Source organism: Bombina bombina, chromosome 2 (genome assembly GCF_027579735.1).
Source record: "Bombina bombina isolate aBomBom1 chromosome 2, aBomBom1.pri, whole genome shotgun sequence".
NCBI classification, from domain to species: domain Eukaryota; kingdom Metazoa; phylum Chordata; class Amphibia; order Anura; family Bombinatoridae; genus Bombina; species Bombina bombina.
This window is the reverse complement of record NC_069500.1, coordinates 1253829180-1253846336: the sequence shown is the minus strand read 5'-3', so window position 1 is coordinate 1253846336 and position 17157 is coordinate 1253829180.

Genomic DNA, 17157 nt, shown 5'->3' with positions numbered 1-17157 from the left:
CAGAGTACCATCCTTCAAAATGGAAACCATTCGTTCCATTCTTCCTTTAATCCAAGAGGGTCAGTTCATGACGATCATAGACCTGAAGGACGCATATCTTCATGTTCCCATCCACAGGGATCATCACAAATTCCTGAGATTCACCTTTCTAGACAAACACTTTCAGTTTCTGGCTCTTCCGTTTGGCATTGCCACAGCTCCCAGAATTTTCTCAAAGGTTCTGGGGGCTTTCATGGCAGTGATCAGGTCTCGGGGAATTGCAGTGGCGCCATACCTGGACAACATATTGGTTTAGGCACCATCATTTCAACAAGCAAACTCTCATACAGAGATCTTGTTGTCTTTTCTACATTCCCACAGTTGGAAATTGAATCTTGAAAAGAGTTCCCTTGTTCCAGCTACAAGGGTGGTTTTCTTAGGGACTTTAATAGATACCCTATCTATGAAAAAAAATTTTACAGAGGAAAATAAATTCTCTCCTCTTGTCTCTCTCTTCAGTCTACTGTTCTGCCATCAGTGGCTCAATGTAAGGAGGTAATCGGTCTGATGGTCGCTTCCATGGACATCATTCCCCTTGTTCAATTCCATTTGAGAGCTCAGCAATTATACATGCTCAGACAATGGAACAGAGACCATTTGTCTCTGTCTCAGAGGATAGATCTAGACCAGTCGACAAGAGACTCTCCGCCATGGTGGCTTTCTCAGGACCATCTGTCTCAGGGCACATGTTCCGGAGACCTTCCTGGGTGATTGTGACCATGGACGCCAGCCTGCTAGGCTGGGGAGCAGTCTGGGACTCGTTAAATGTGTAGGGACTCTGGACTCAGGAGGAGTCTGCTCTCCCCATAAACTTCTTGGAGTTGAGAGAGATTTACAATGCTCTGATGACTTGACCTCTATTGTCCTTAGCCCGGTTTATCAGGTTTTAGTCTGACAACATTACCTCAGTGGCTTACATCAACCACCAGGGATGAACTCAGAGTACCTTAGCTATGAATTAGGTGGCACGGATTATTCAGTGGGTGGAAGCTCACAATTGTTGTCTATCTGCCATCCACATTCCTGGAGTAAACAACTGGGAAGCGGATTTTCTGAGCAGACAGACATTTCATCCCGGGGAGTGGGCTCTCCATCCGGAGGTGTTCTCTAGGCCTCAAATGGGGGTGCCAGAGTTGGATCTGATGGCCAAGCTTCCAAGGTACTGTTCAAGGTCAATAGATCCTCAGGCCTCTCTGATAGATGCTCTGGCGGTTTCTTGGGATTTTGGTCTAGCATACCTGTTTCCTCCATTTGCGCTCCTTCCACGAGTTATTGCTCGTATCAAACAAGAGAGAGCATTGGTAATTCTAATAGCTCCTACATAGTCTCGCAGGATCTGGTATGCAGACCTAGTGAAGATGTCTTCTCAGTCGCCTTGGAGGTTGTCTCTGAGGAAGGACCTTCTAACTCAGGTCTATTCCTCCATCCAAATCTCGTTTTTCTGAATCTGACTGCTTGGAGATTGAATGCTTAGTTCTGTCTAAGCATTGATTTTCTGAGACAGTCGTTAAGAACATGATCCAGGCTCGCAACCCTGTTACTCGAAAAATTTGCCATAAGGTATGGCGCAAATACCTTTATTAGTGTGAATCTAAGGGCTACTCTTGGAGTAGGTTCAGGATTCCTAGAATTTTGTCTTTTCTCCAGGAAGGTCTAGAGAAAGGGTTGTCAGTCATTGTTACACAAGCGTCTGGCGGGTGTGCCAGATGTTCAATCTTTTTGTCAGGCCCTGGTCAGAATCAGGCCTGGGTTTAAACCTGTTGCTCCTCCTTGGAGCCTTAATCTTGTTCTTAAAGTTTTACAGCAGGTCCCATTTGAGCCATTGCATTCCATAAATATTAAGTTGCTATATTGGAAGGTTTTGTTTCTTATTACTATCTCTTCTGCTCTGAGAGTTTCGGAACTTTGCATTGTGATTTGCCTTACCTCTTACCTTATCTTTCATACGGATAAGGCGGTTCTTTGTACTAAATTGGGGTTTCTTCCTAAAGTGGTTTTGGATAGAAATATTAATTAGGAAATTGTTTTTCCTTCTCTCTGTCCCAATCCTTCCTCTCATAAAGAACGTCTGTTGCACAACTTGATGTTGTGCGTGCTCTAAAATTCTACCTACAGGCGACTAAGGATTTTTGCCAGTCTTCTGCCCTGTTTGTTTCTTCGGAAAGAAAACACAATTTATACTTACCTGATAAATTTCTTTCCGGATATGGAGAGTCCATGACCCCACCCTTTATTAAGACAGTTATTTTTTACTAAACCTCAGGTACCTCTACACCTTTGTGTTATTCTTTTTCCATTTCCCTTTGGTCGAATGACTGGGGATTATGGGTAGGGGAGTGACAGTTAACAGCTTTGCTGTGGTGCTCTTTGCCTCCTCCTGCTGGCCAGGAGTGATATTCCCATTAGTAATTAAATGACTCTCCATATTCGGAAAGAAAGACATTTATTAGGTAAGCATAAATTTTGTTTTTATCAAGATAACAAAAGATCTGTAGAGTGCATATAGCAGCAAGTTTGTTGTAAAAGCATTTATAACCTCACTGTCTCAAAAATTAACACCACATTGAGGAAAAGAAATACAAAATAAGAGCAACTAGTAAAATATTGACTAACTACTGTCACAAAAATCTTACAGACAACACACATCTGCTAGATCATCACCTAGTGGTCAATGTAAGTAATCAAAGAAGATAATTTACTCACATATTAGTACATATTTCTACTTAAACAAACTAGTAGACAGAAAATAATGTGTTAAGGCTTCTTCAATGTGAGGGTGAGAAAGGTTTCCTCTGGATACACTACTTTAAGGGAACTCTGACCACTCAATACAATAGAGACTTGTTTCAGGGACAATATTTAGAGAAATAAATACAATCTGCTCCGGAGATAATTCTAAATCTTCAAAATAAATAATATGGCACATTCAAGCAAGAAAAATCAAAAGCACCTGGAGGGCCCTAAGTGCACGGCTGCAGACCATTTTAATAGCAAGTTCCAATATGATAAAGAATATTCAGATGTTGACTCTAGAAACTCCCATTTAGCATTAAAAGACATAGCTGATACTGAACTACATATTAATGCAAAATGACAACAGTTAGATTCTACTACTTAAGACTCTATTAATGCATTATCATAAAAAATGGGTTATCATTATCCCTCTCTTCGGCAAGAGATAAAAGCTTCAATGATTGAACTCAAGAGAGATCTGAACAAACAGAAAAAATTGAAAGAAAACATGAAGATTTGGCAGTTGATCACACTAACCTTTTATCTTAGAATCTAGCAGAAATGATTGCTGAACTTGAAATAAAGTTGACGGACCTAGAAGATAGGTCACGCCAAAACAATATAGAGTAAGAGGAATATCTGAAGAGATTAGACCTTCTGAACTATCAGAATATTTAATGGACTTATTCAAGAAACTTTTGGTATCTTTCCAAGATGTGGACCCACTAATTGACCATGCTCATAGAGCACTTCGACCAAGGAAAGCCCCTGCAGAAGCGCCAAGGGATGTAATAATCAGGTTACATTACTAAACAACCAACAGAATGCATCCTCAGTGCAGCATTTCTAAACAAATCTCTTCCAGATAAATACAAAAACATCCAACTCTTCCCAGACCTCTCTTCCTTTACACTAGCTAAAAAACAGATCCTTCATGCCAATAACACAAGAACTCAAAAGGAATGGAATCAAATATAAATGGGGATTTGCTGTGAAACTCTTTCCAGCACAAAGGGAAATCGTATACTATTACATCTTTAGAACAAGGGACCACGTTGCTGGATACTCAAAATCTCCAGAATACAACAAACTCACAAATTCCCCCTACAAGTGACAAGAGGAATATCAGAATACAATAACCGGAATGGAACCCCCTACCTAAAAGATCAAGTAATCCACCCAAGAGAAAATATCATTTGGGACATGAAGATGGTTAACAGATGCATAGAATCAGTTTGTATAACCATAGATAATGTTTTGTCAGACCTAATTTTCTAATTTTTAACCTTATAATGGTTTAATGTCTTCACTATTATCAAGGTTTTTCATATCAAATAAGATGTAGTTTTTTTCTGGGTTACCTCTGTTACAGTTATAGAATTCATAGACAGCAACCTTAGATTGTTTTATTTTTTTAAATTATGCTCTTGCTGATTCGTCTTTTTCATGGGTTAATGTTATGTAGGTTATGCAATATGTACAACATTAAAGAAGTTCAGGTACACACCCTTAGGTTATTAAGTTAATTATCCATGGGTCAACATGTTTGCAATACGTTTGGCCCAGGGTGAATAGAAACTCACTGAATCTAAATATTTTCTTTGGCAATATAGTAAAAGGAACATATATTAGAACACAGAAACAAGAGAACCAGCTTGTACAACTCCAAACAATGTTATGTTAGAACTAATAGGTTTGATTTTTACTTTACAAAGATTTGGTTTGGATTAATGTCTTTATCTGTATTAAAGTTATAGCACCAAGTAAGATGCATTTATTAGTTAGCTTAATATAAACATTGTGATTCATTGATAGTGATCCTATAATGTTTTCCAAATGGTATTATGACTAACTCGTGTTACTCCTGGGTTAATATTGTATAGGTATTATATTATATACAACATCAAGGAAGACTTAGTCATACTCCCTAAAATCATAGAGATTATTACCCAAAGAAAAATATGGCTAAAATATAATCAACCCAGATTGTTTGGTAACCCAGTAAATTTAGCCAGGTTCTTTAACATTAAAATTAAAAGAACATATATTAGATCCCAAGATATGTCTTAAAGTTCCAAAGACAAGTAAATATATAATATAGTCAATTGGAGTATAAATAACATTTAAAAGATAATATGAATATTTAAATACGTATGTGTATACATGTTGATAGATAGTTTTACTCCTCCAGAGGATGACCTGACAAACTCCCCACCACTTTCATTATAAAACTTAAAATACACTCAATATAGACACCAACTTAGATTTGCGTGCCTATTAAAACGAAAACAAACAAAAGTTTATACTCTGTGATATTATTCCCCCCATCACAGAATTCATTATTTCAATTGTCATTAATAATTGATAACCCCTAATATCCCAGGATAACTGGGCTAATTTTGAATGACTTTTGCCCGCTGTGGACTTATAAATATTTACTAACTGACAGTTATAGTGTCTATTTTTTTCTAATTTAAAAAACCTATTGATCACCAGATATATATTATCTTAACCAAATATTTTGTCTTTAATAGGTAACAGTTTGGGTACAGTTCCACAGGGCTATCTTATACTCACTCTAATCTACACTTTCCTTCTTGCCTTCTCTGGGGGTTTTTTCTCCCTCAACATGGCAGGCCTCAAATTCCAAACTCACAATGTTCAGGGCCTTACTTCACCAACTAAGTGTAGCTTATTTATGAACCATCTGTTGAAACAACACATACTGTAGATGTGGCTTTTGTGCAGGAGACCGGCTGGATATCCGACCCGGGTAAGTCCTGAACCTTTGGACATTATTCCAAAGTACTGGAAGCCTCTTACCATAAAAAATCTAGAGGAGTAGTCATTCTTGTCCTAAGTTGGGTGGCTTTTGAACCCATTCTGGTCGAGTGTGACCCACAGTCCCGTTATGTAATTTTGATATGAAGACTGAATAATACATTGTTTACTCTTGTCAATATATATGCACCCAATCCAGGTCAGGTTCATTTTCTTAAAAAATTGTTCAAGTTAGTAGCTACTATAAAACAAGGTTATTTGGTTATAGGATGAGACTTTAAATTGATTTGGGACCCAACATGGGATAAACTTATTCCACCGACTAAAAAAACAGATAGATCTTTTGGCTCTCTCTCCCATGCTTTTCATAATCTTATGTTTCAATACGAACTTTATGATGCTTGGAGATCTTTAAACTCCACAGAGCAGGAGTTTACATTCTACTCAAATCCTCACCAATTTATTCTCCAGGATTGATTATTTTTTCATTCACTCAAGAATGATAGATTGTGTAATTAATCCTAAAATTGATTTAGTTTCTTGGTCCGATCATAATGCAGTTAATATATTTTTAGGTCCTAATACTACACAACATACTGAATTTCAGTGGAGGTTAGCTAATTGACTGGCTAATTAAGGCACCACATGAGATTCAGAATCTTAAAAAGACAATTTTAGACTTTTTAGAGATTAACGATAATAATCAGACCTCAATACAAACAGTATGGGTGTCTCTTAAGGCATATATGAGAGGTCTATTTATTAAAAGAGTTTCAATAGCAAAGAAAAAACAAGGAGGCTCATTAGCAGAATGTAATTGCAAGTTACGGAAAATTAAACAACAGTTAAACATACATTATTCTGCTTCTCTAACATCCCAAATGGAAAGTATCATAGCCCAAATAAGAGCCTTAGAACTTACAAAGGTGCAGAGAACACTTGAAAATGTAAGCAAATTTTTTACTCTAAAAACAATAAATCAAATACATTTCTAGCCAATAAACTTAGAAATAGGGTAGCACAGAGTAGAATAGTAAAAAAAGATGATACAATAGTATATTCTCCTAAAGAAATTGGGGGCACCTTTTGCCATTACTATGAATTGTTATATAATTTAGATTTGAATCCTGATATCCCTAAGGCACACACAGATGTGATCAGAAAAGTCTTGGCCTCTCTGGAGCTACCCAGTCTTACACAGGATCAATTTCAATCGCTTAAAGAACCTATAACCCGTCTGGAGCTAAAGACAGCAATTCATCATTTAAAATGAGGGAAAACACCAAGTCCTGATGGGTATTCTGGATGCTTTTATAAGACCTTTGCTAGCCCACTCTCGCCTATCCTTCTTAGACTGTTCAATAGTGTAATGTCCTCAGGTTCCTTCCAGTCAGAATATTTATCAGCAACTATTATCACTTTATTAAAACCAGACAAAGACCCTCAACAACTCAACAATGTGGTAGTTATAGCCTGATTTCCATGATTAATATCGATACAAAACTTTATTCAAATATTTAGGCTAATCAATTGGCTGTGATTTTACCTTCACTGGTTTATGGAAACCAGGTAGGCTTTGTACCAGGACGGGAAGGCCCGGATAATACCAGGCGTATTTTGCATATTCTCACTGAGGCTCGGAGATGGAAGATCCCCCTTCTCACCCTGTCAAGGCGTTTGAAAGGGTGAGATGGGAATATCTTTGGGAGATGCTGAAGGGTTTTGGGTTACCGGTAATGACAATACAAGCATTATATTCCTGCCCCACTGCTAGAGTAAGCATGGTGGGCTTTAAATCCACAAGGTTTAATATACTCAATGGTACCAGACAGGGGTGCCCTTTGTCGCCGCTTTTATTTGCCTTGGCTGTGGAGCCATTGGCACAGGCAATTAGAAGGAATGAGGGGATACAGGGAACACAGTTCGGAACATTGCATAACAAGCGTTGTTTGCGGACAACATAACATTATTTCTCACCTCTCCTGAGACTACTCTCCCAGAAGTATTCAGTCTGCTGTCTTTTTTTGGAACTCTCAGCTTTTATAAACTCAATAGCAAAGACAGAGGCGTTAACGGTTAATATATTTAATTCTTAATTAAAGTCTCTAAAGAAGACTTTTAACTTTAATTGGTCCCAGGTGGGCCTGAAACACCTAGGAGTTTTCCTCAGTCCAGATATAGATACGGTTATACTTAAGAATTTTACAGATAAAATAAAAGATCTCAACAAGTTATTGGAGTCATGGGAGTTTTCCGAGATCTCCTGGACGGGGAGAATAGCGGCAATTAAAATTTCCTTTATTCCTAAACTAGTTTATTCATTCCGCTGTGTCCCACTCCAGGTTCCAAGATCTTTTCTTAATAGAATACAAAGCATCATATCCTCCTATGTGTGGAAAGGGCTGAGACCTCGTATTTCTAAACAAACATTACAAAGACCAATTAGACGAGGGGGTCTAGCTCTTCCTATCATCATTAATTATCATGATGCTTGATACTTGTTACTTGACAGGTTGGAGTCATGGAGAGTCTCTACAACAATGGCAAGAAGTAGAGAAAGCCCTTATTCCATAATACATCAGTCTGACAGACTTACCATGGATTCCAGCTTACTGTAGAGGAGATCTTCATATAGATCATCCGATTATGGTAGGAATTTTGGGATAATATTAGACATACAAAAAACATAGCGCCAAACCCTTCTCCGGTGCACTCTATGTTAAGTATAATTCACTGCCTACCAGACACACATAGATCATTTTGTTTAAGGTCTTCGGTATCTTATATCGGGGACATTTATGAGAATTATGCACTTATGGGAGAGGGAACTTTCATGAGTGGATTTGGAGTTCCAGGGAGGCTTAGGTTTGATGTGCATAGACTGTTTAGCATGGTACATGCATGGAACTTTCAAAAAGAGGAATTGAGAGAGAGAGAACATTGTGGGAACAAAATTGGACCATAAGAACAAAGGTTTACTCTAATTTATGTATTTACTTTTAACTAGTACTCCATCACACAAAAAATCTAGTCAACAGCTAGCCTGGGAGAGAGATATCAATCTAATGGTAGACAGTACTGTTTGATTTAGGGAGCTCTTTTTTACTCGTAAAATACTACATTGTACCACAATGTGGGCATTGCATTACAAGTTAATAGTGTGATGGCATTTAGTTCCATCTCATATTCATACCACAATGTGGGCATTGCATTACAAGATCATAGTGTGATGGCATTTAGTTCCATCTCATATTCACAAGATTGACAAGTCTTCCTCTCCCTTGTGCTGGAGAAATTGTGGTCAATTAGCAACATAGAGCAAACACGATCTTATGCATTTCATCCCATTCGTCCCTATTCGAAGGTGTGTTTTATAGTGACTGACTTACTCCTCCCCTACTAAAAATAAGCATCAAAGACATTAATCATATCTCTGCCAGATTTACATATAACATATATATATATATATATATATATATATATATATATATATATATATATATATATATATACACAATGTGTCACTATTACATAAAAAACAAAATGTATGCTTACCTGATAAATTTATTTATTTCCGGATATGGTGAGTCCACGGCTTGAGTAATTACTGTTGGGAATATCACTCCTGGCCAGCAGGAGGAGGCAAAGAGCACCACAGTTAAACTGCTAAGTATCACTCACTTACCCACAACCCCCAGTCATTTGACCAAAGGGAAATGGAGAAAAAGAAGTAACACAAGGTGTAGAGGTGCCTGAGGTTATAGTCAAAATAACAACTGTCTTAAAATAAAGGGTGGGGCCGTGGACTCACCATAAATGGAAATAAATACATTTATCAGGTAAGCATAAATTTATTTTTTCTTTCCTAAGATATGGTGAGTCCACGGCTTGAGTAATTACTGTTGGGAACCAATACCCAAGCTAGAGGACATGGATAAATAGGGAGGGACAAGACAGGCAGTCCTAAACAGAAGGCACCACCGCTTGAAGAACCTTTATCCCAAAAGAAGCCTCAGCCAAGGCAAAAATATCAAATTTGGAAAGTTTGGAAAAAGTATGTAGAGAAGACCAAGTTGCAGCTTTGAAAATTTGTTCCACAGAAGCTTCATTTTTGAAAGCCCAAGAACAGGAAATGGCTCTTGTGGAATGAGCCGTGATTCTCTCAGGAGGCTGCTGTTCAGCAGTCTCATAAGCCAAACGAATTATACTTCGTAACCAAAAAGAAAGAGTAGTAGCAGTAGCTTTCTGACCTTTACGCTTCCCAGAGAAACAGACAAAGAGGGCAGAGGACTGGCGAAAATCCTTAGTCGTCTGTAAGTAGAATTTAAAATCACGTACAACATCCAAATTGTGTAACAAACGTTCTTTGGAAGAAGAAGGATTAGGACACAGAGAGGGAAAAACAATTTCCTGATTGATATTTCTATTATAAACAAACTTAGGAAGGAAACCTAACTTAGTACGAAGAGCGGCCTTATTGGCATGAAAAATAAGATACGGGTAATTACACTGCAGAGCTGAGCGTTCCGAGACTCTTCGAGCAGAAGAGATAGCAACAAGAAACAAAACGTTCCAAGACAACAACTTAATGTCTATGGAATGCAATGGTTCAAACAGGGCCAGCTGTAAAACTTTAAGAACAAGGTTAAGGCTCCAAGGAGGAGCAACAGACTTAAGGACAGGCCTGATTTTGACCAAGGCCTGACAGAAAGATGGCACATCTGCCAAACGTTTATGTAGTAAAACTGATAAAGCAGAAACCTGACCTTTCAGGGTACTGACTGACAATCCCTTCTCCAGGCCTTCCTGAAGAAAAGATAAAATTCTAGGAATTCTAATTCTACTCCAAGAGTAGCCCTTGGATTCACACCAATAAAGATATTTACGCCATATCTTATGGTAAATATTTCTAGTAACAGGCTTGTGAGCCTGAATCATGGTCTCAATGACCAACTCAGAAAAACAACGCTTCAATCTCCAAGCAGTCAGCTTCAGAGAAACAAGATTAGGATGAAGGAAGGGACACTGAATCAGGAGGTCCTTCCTCAGAGGTAGTCTCCAAGGTGGGAGAGATGACATCTCCATTAGGTCTGCAAACCAAATCCTGCAAGGCCATGCAGGGGCTATTAGAATGACTGATGCCCTCTCCTTTTTTATACGAGCAATGACTCGTGGAAGGAGAGCAATCGGAGGAAACAGGTATGCCAGACTGAAAACCCAAGGAACCAACAGAGCATCTATCAGAATGGCCTGCAGATCTCTTGACCTTGAACCATACCTTGGAAACTTGGCATTCTGATGGGATGCCATCAGATCTAACTCCAGCACCCACCATTTGAGGACAAAGCTGGAAAACACCTCCGGATGGAGTTCCCACTCCCCGGGATGAAAAGTCTGTCTGCTCTGAAAATCCACTTCCCAGTTGTCTACTCCTGGAATGTGGATGGCAGATAGACAACAATTATGGGTCTCTGCCCACTGAAGAATCCGAGTAACCTCCTTTATGGCTAAGGAACTCTGAGTTCTTCCTTGGTGATTGATGTAAGCCACAGAGGTTATGTTGTCTGACTGGAACCTGATAAACTGGGCTGAAGACAACTGAAGACAAGCCAATAGAGCATTGTAAACCGCCCTCAACTCCAAGATGTTGATGACAAGAGCAGACTCCTCCCGAGTCCAAAGGCCCTAAGCTTTTAACGAGTTCCAGACTGCTCTCTAGCCCAGCAGGCTGGCGTCCGTGGTAACGATCACCCAGAAATGTCTCCGAAAGCATGTGCCCTGAGACAGATGTACCTGAGAAATCCACCATGGGAGAGAATCCCTTGACGACTGATCTAATTCTATTCTCTGAGATAGATCTGCATGGTCGTCATTCCATTGTCTGAGCATGCACAACTGGAGAGCTCTCAAATTGAATCGAGCAAAGGGATAATGTTAGTGGAAGCCATCATCAGACCGATTACCTCCATACATTGAGCCACTGAAGGATGAGCAGTAGCCTGAAGAGAGCTGCAAGAGGAGATAATTTTGTTTTCCTGACCTCTGTCAGAAAAATCTTCATCAATAGAGAATCTAATATGGTCCCTAAGAACACTACTCTTATATCAGGGGAAATGGATCTTTTTTCCAGATTAACATTCCATCCGTGGGAACGAAAAAAAGACAACAATATCTCTGTGTGAGATTTTGCTTGTTGAAAAGATGGCACCTGAACCAATATGTCATCCAGGTAGGGTGCAACAGCAATTCCATGAGAATGGATCACTGCCAAAAGAGCCCCCAGAACCTTTGAAAAAATTCTGGGAGCCGTAGCTAGACCAAATAAAAGGGCCAGGAATTGAAAATGTTTGTCCAGAAAGGCAAATATCAGGAATCTATGATGGTCCCTGTGAATAGGAACATGAAGATAGGCATCCTTTAGGTCTATGGTTGTCATGAACTGACCCTCTTGTACTAAAGGAAGAATGGAGCGTATAGTCTCTATCTTGAAGGATGGAACTTTGAGAAACTTGTTTAGACACTTCAAGTCTAGAATGGGACAGAAAGTTCCCTCTTTTTTGGGAACCACAAATAGGTTGGAGTAGAAAATGAGACCCTGTTCCTGCACTGGAACTGGAACTATCACTCCCAGGCAGGAAAGATGTTGTGTACATTTCAAGAGCGCCTCTCTCTTTATCTGGTCTGCAGATAATCTTGAGAGAAGTAATCTGCCTCTGGGAGGAAAAGTCTTGAATTCCAATTTGAAACCCTGGGATACTATGTCCACAGTCCAGGGATCTGGGACATCTCGTATCCAGGCTTGAGAGAACTGAGAAAGTCTGCCCCCTACCTGATCCGGTCCTAGATTGGGGGCAAACCCTTAATGCTGATTTGGAATCAGCTGCTGGTTTCTTTGATTGTTTCCCCTTGTTCCAAGACTGACTTGGATTGTTCCTGCTTGAAAGAAAATGTGGAAGGCTTTCCTCTGAAGTTACAAAAGGAGCAAGAATTACTCTAACGTCCTTTAGGCCTATTCTTCTTATCTTGAGGTAGAAAAGACCCTTTTCCAACTGTAATATCAGTGATAATTTCTGCTAAACTGGGTCCAAACAAGGTTTTGCCCTTGTAAGGAATGGCCAGAACCTTGACTTTAGAGGAAACGTCCGCAGACCAGGATTTCAACCATAATGGCCTGCGGGCTAGGACAACAAAACTAGAAGTTTTAGCTCCTAGTCTAACAACCTGTAAAATAGCATCTGCAATAAAGGAATTGGTCAACTTAAGAGCTTTAATCCTATCCTGAATTTCATCCAAGGAAGTCTCTACTTGAAGAGAATGAGACAAGGCGTCGAACCAATAAGATGCCACACTAGTCACGGTGGCAATACACATCGCTGGTTGCCATTGGAGACCTTGATGAACATAAATCTTTTTCAAATAAGCCTCCAGCTTCTTCTCCATCAGATCCTTAAAAGAGCAGCTATTCTCAATAGGAATAGTGGTTCTCTTAGCCAGAGTGGAAATGGCCCCTTCAACTTTGGGTACAGTATAGCAAGGGTCTTTAATTGAGTCCCTGACAGGAAACATTTTCTTAAAAATGGGAGAAGGGGAAAAAGACACCCCTGGTTTCTCCCATTCCTGTGAGATAATCTCTCTAGCACGGTAAGGCACCGGAAAAACCTCTGAAGTGGAAGGTTAATCAAAGAAACTATTAAGCTTACTAGATTTCTTAGGAGTGATAACGACAGGGGTATCGGAGTAATTTAAAGTAGCTAAAACCTCCTTTAACAATACACAAAGGTGTTCAAGATTTAATCTGAAGGATACCACCTCAGTCTCAGAAGAAGGAATTATACTGTCTGAATCTGAGATTTCACCCTCAGAAAGTCCCAATGTATCTTCCTCATCAGACTTATGAGAAAGGGCATCATGGGAAGCAGAACTGATGGCAGGCACCTTACTTTCTGAATTTCTAGATTTCCTCTTGCGTTTTCCCTGTAATCTGGGAATGACAGCTAATGTCGCAGATACCACTGAAGATACCTTGGCAGCAATTTCTGCTTTTAAATAAACTCCACTAGGAGTTATATAGGAATTGCAGGGAACTACATTTGACACCATTGAGGCTTGGGACATAGCAGGAGAAAGCTGAGGTATTATATTAACAGCATCATCCTGAGAGACATTAGGCTAAAAAATTTTACCTTTATTTTGTAAGGTTTTCTTGACACATGAAGAACAAAATTGCATTGCAATTTGTGCATCTAAACATAATAAGCATGAATTCATGAGAGCAGGCTCTTGCTCCATATCAGACATGTTGTGAAACAATAAATAAACTTGTACAGATAAGTTTTAAAGATTTTAATATTCAATTAAAATAAGTTAAGGAAAAAATACACTTTAAATTTTATCCCAAATTAGGATTGATCCCCAGCTAAAATTATGTGAGAAAAGTTAAGAAAAAACATTTAATAAACATCAAATAAACTTCTAAAATACCCCTCAGACAACCCCACACCTCAATTACGGAGGTGCCTTACCACTACCAATTAAGACCAGATCACCCAGAAATGAAAAACAACTTTTTCATAAGAAACGTTAGAAAGTAAAGCAGGTCATGTGACTGCAACTGCCGAGCTCAAATTACTGCTGCGACACAGAGAGGCACTAAAAATAGCTTCCTGCTACACTGAGTACCAGAAATAACAGGTTTTTCAAACCGGACAGTTTAAAATGTTGCATCGTTTTATTTTAAAGCAAAAGGGAAATGAATAAGCTGCTGAAATAGAAAATTCAGCTTTACGTTCAGTTTAAACTTGTATTGTTTTATCAAGTAAATATGTGTCAGAAAATAAAGCCTAATAAAAACATTTAAAAGAGTTTAAATGTTAGTCTCACACATGCTACAGTGCCTGCTTCATGCCCCAGTGTAACCCATACAACAGGATTATCTATGTCCCAATAAAAAAGCAGTGTCTTTGAAATTGTTAAGTGCATGGTCTCCCCAAGTGGAAGAAAAAGCTGCTCCACTGTCCGGCATGTAGACAGTTCCAAGGTATGAGAAGACACAGTTCTTCACAGAGACCTTTGAAAAAGAAAGAACAGTGTAGCCAACTCTGGATTTCTAAACTAGGGCAGCAATTGTTAGAAAAACTCACTAAGTACCTCTTTACAAGTTCTTAACTGCTTTAAAGCCACCACTACCCGACTGCAAGGAATGATGTGGAGTACGGCTATACCCCAAAACTTGCTTGTAGATGAAATCAAAATTTTTCTTCAGACACCTAAACTTCACCTCTTACATGCACTGAAGGCAAAGAATATGACTGGGAGTTGTGGGTAAGGGAGTAATACTTAACAGCTTAAAGGGACAGTTTACTCAAAAATTTTCTCCCCTTTAATTTGTTCCCAATGATCCACTTTACCTGCTGGAGTGTATTAAATTGTTTACAAGTAGCTCCTTTACCCTTATATTGGCATTTGAAATTGTTAATTTAGCATGTGGTATCCCCACCTATTCTGAAAGTTTGTGGCCGCGCGTACCAGCTATAGATAAGCTTTATAAACACAGCCAGCAGAAGAAATTACACTCCTAGTGTGATAAAGCAGAGATAAGGTAATAAAATGTTGATTTTCCATTGTTCTCTCAAAGTATTGGTGATTGTTTTAAGGACAGATATAAGATAAAGAAGCAGGTATATGTGCACAATGTGATACAGTAATGAGATCTGATTATACCTACAAGCTCAACCCTTTTTATTAGGTTGTGGCTTCAAAACACAAAATCAGAGCTTTAATATACAGAAATAAACCTTAAAAAGATCATTTTCATACATTTTTTACTCTGCAGTTGGTAAAAAAAGCAATTGTAAACACATTAAGGGAAAAACTATTTTACAGTATACTGTCCCTTTAACTGTGGTGCTCCAGGAGTTATATTTCCAACAGTAATTACTCAAACCGTGGACTCACCATATCTTAGGAAAGAAACATCCAAATACACAGTACTTAAAATACACATTTTTTCTATAATATTTGTATATTTATTTACTGTTTAATTCATCCTTTTTAAGAGATTATAGCTCACCGGTTGATATATACCAACCCAATTTTGAGGATACAAAGTACCTAGATGCAATATGTATAGCATACATTACATATCACATTCCAAGGGTTAAAATTGATCAGACTACATGAATATAGAATAAAATAGGGCATTGCTAAGAGAGATGGATTAATGCTTTTCAATTATTTCCAGTAATTTATTATATCAAATTGTGAGTTGAACCCACTAGGTATTAAAGTCCTTAATTTATGGATCCAATACATATCTTGGCATTCTAGTGCTGCTTACCTATTACCACCTTTACTTTGCACAGATATTGTCTCTATGACATTCCACCTGAATGTTTCTACATTCTTTTTATGAATCTAGATAAAATGTTGGGACAATGCTGTGCAGGTCATATTGTTGGAGATATATGCAAGATCTTCTCTTATATGTGTTCTTACATTTCTAGTGGTCATACCTACATATTGCTTGGAGTGTTCTGAGCACTCAATCAAATAAATAACATATGTAGTTGTACATTTTAAACATTCTTGGGTAGAAAAGAACTTTCCTATAGTATGAGAGAAAATGTCCTTACCGTGTTTTAGAAATTCACAAGCCTTACATAGTGGATGACCACACCTGTATGTACCTGACACTCTAAGCCATGACCCTTGTTCTTCAGAATGAGGTAACATACTCGGTGAGAGCATATTTCCTAGAGTAAGATTTTTAGAGTATACAAATGCACATCACCCTTCAAATCACCTTTTTCAAAACCTTATTTCAATATAGGATTGGTAAGTACTTTTTTATGATTTTACAAATATTAAAGTATTGATTGTAATATCTGGTAAAACATTTCAGATCCTTAGGTTTAAGTTTAAGGTGTTTCTTTCTTAGGAGATCTTTTCTATCCATGTTTATAACCTCACCATAACTGTTCTCAATGATTCTTAAGGGATAACCCCTATCCCTAAAACGACTCTTTAAATTGTTTCCTTTCTCAAAAAAGACACTATCTCTGCTACAGTTCCTCTTTAATTAATTGCCCTTTGACTATACCCTTAAACACATGCTGGGGATGACTGCTCTGTGCGTGCAAGAGGCTGTTGCCAAAGATAGGCTTACGTTACAGTCGAGAATCAACCTTATGTGTATAGTTATTTGATTGAAGTAGGAGATCCAGAAACATTATCTCAGATTTATTCCACATATAAGTGAACTCTAAACCTCTGTCATTGAAATTCAGATATTCAGTAAAATGGCCTATCGGGGCTTCATCACCATTCCATATTAACAAGAGGTCATCAATGAACCTCTTCTAAAAACATAACTTTTCCTTAAAGGGGTTTCTATTTGCAAAGCTATAGGTCAGCTCTCACCAGCCCATATACAAATTGGCGTAGGAAGGGACAAACTTGGCCCCCATTGCTGTACCCATCCTCTGCAGATAGAAAATTCCCTTGAAGTCAAAGAAATTGTGAGTAAGAAGAAACCTTACAACTCTGATGATATAGACCTTAAAATCATCAGCTAAGTTAGTTTCTAGATCCATAGAAAAAACTTTT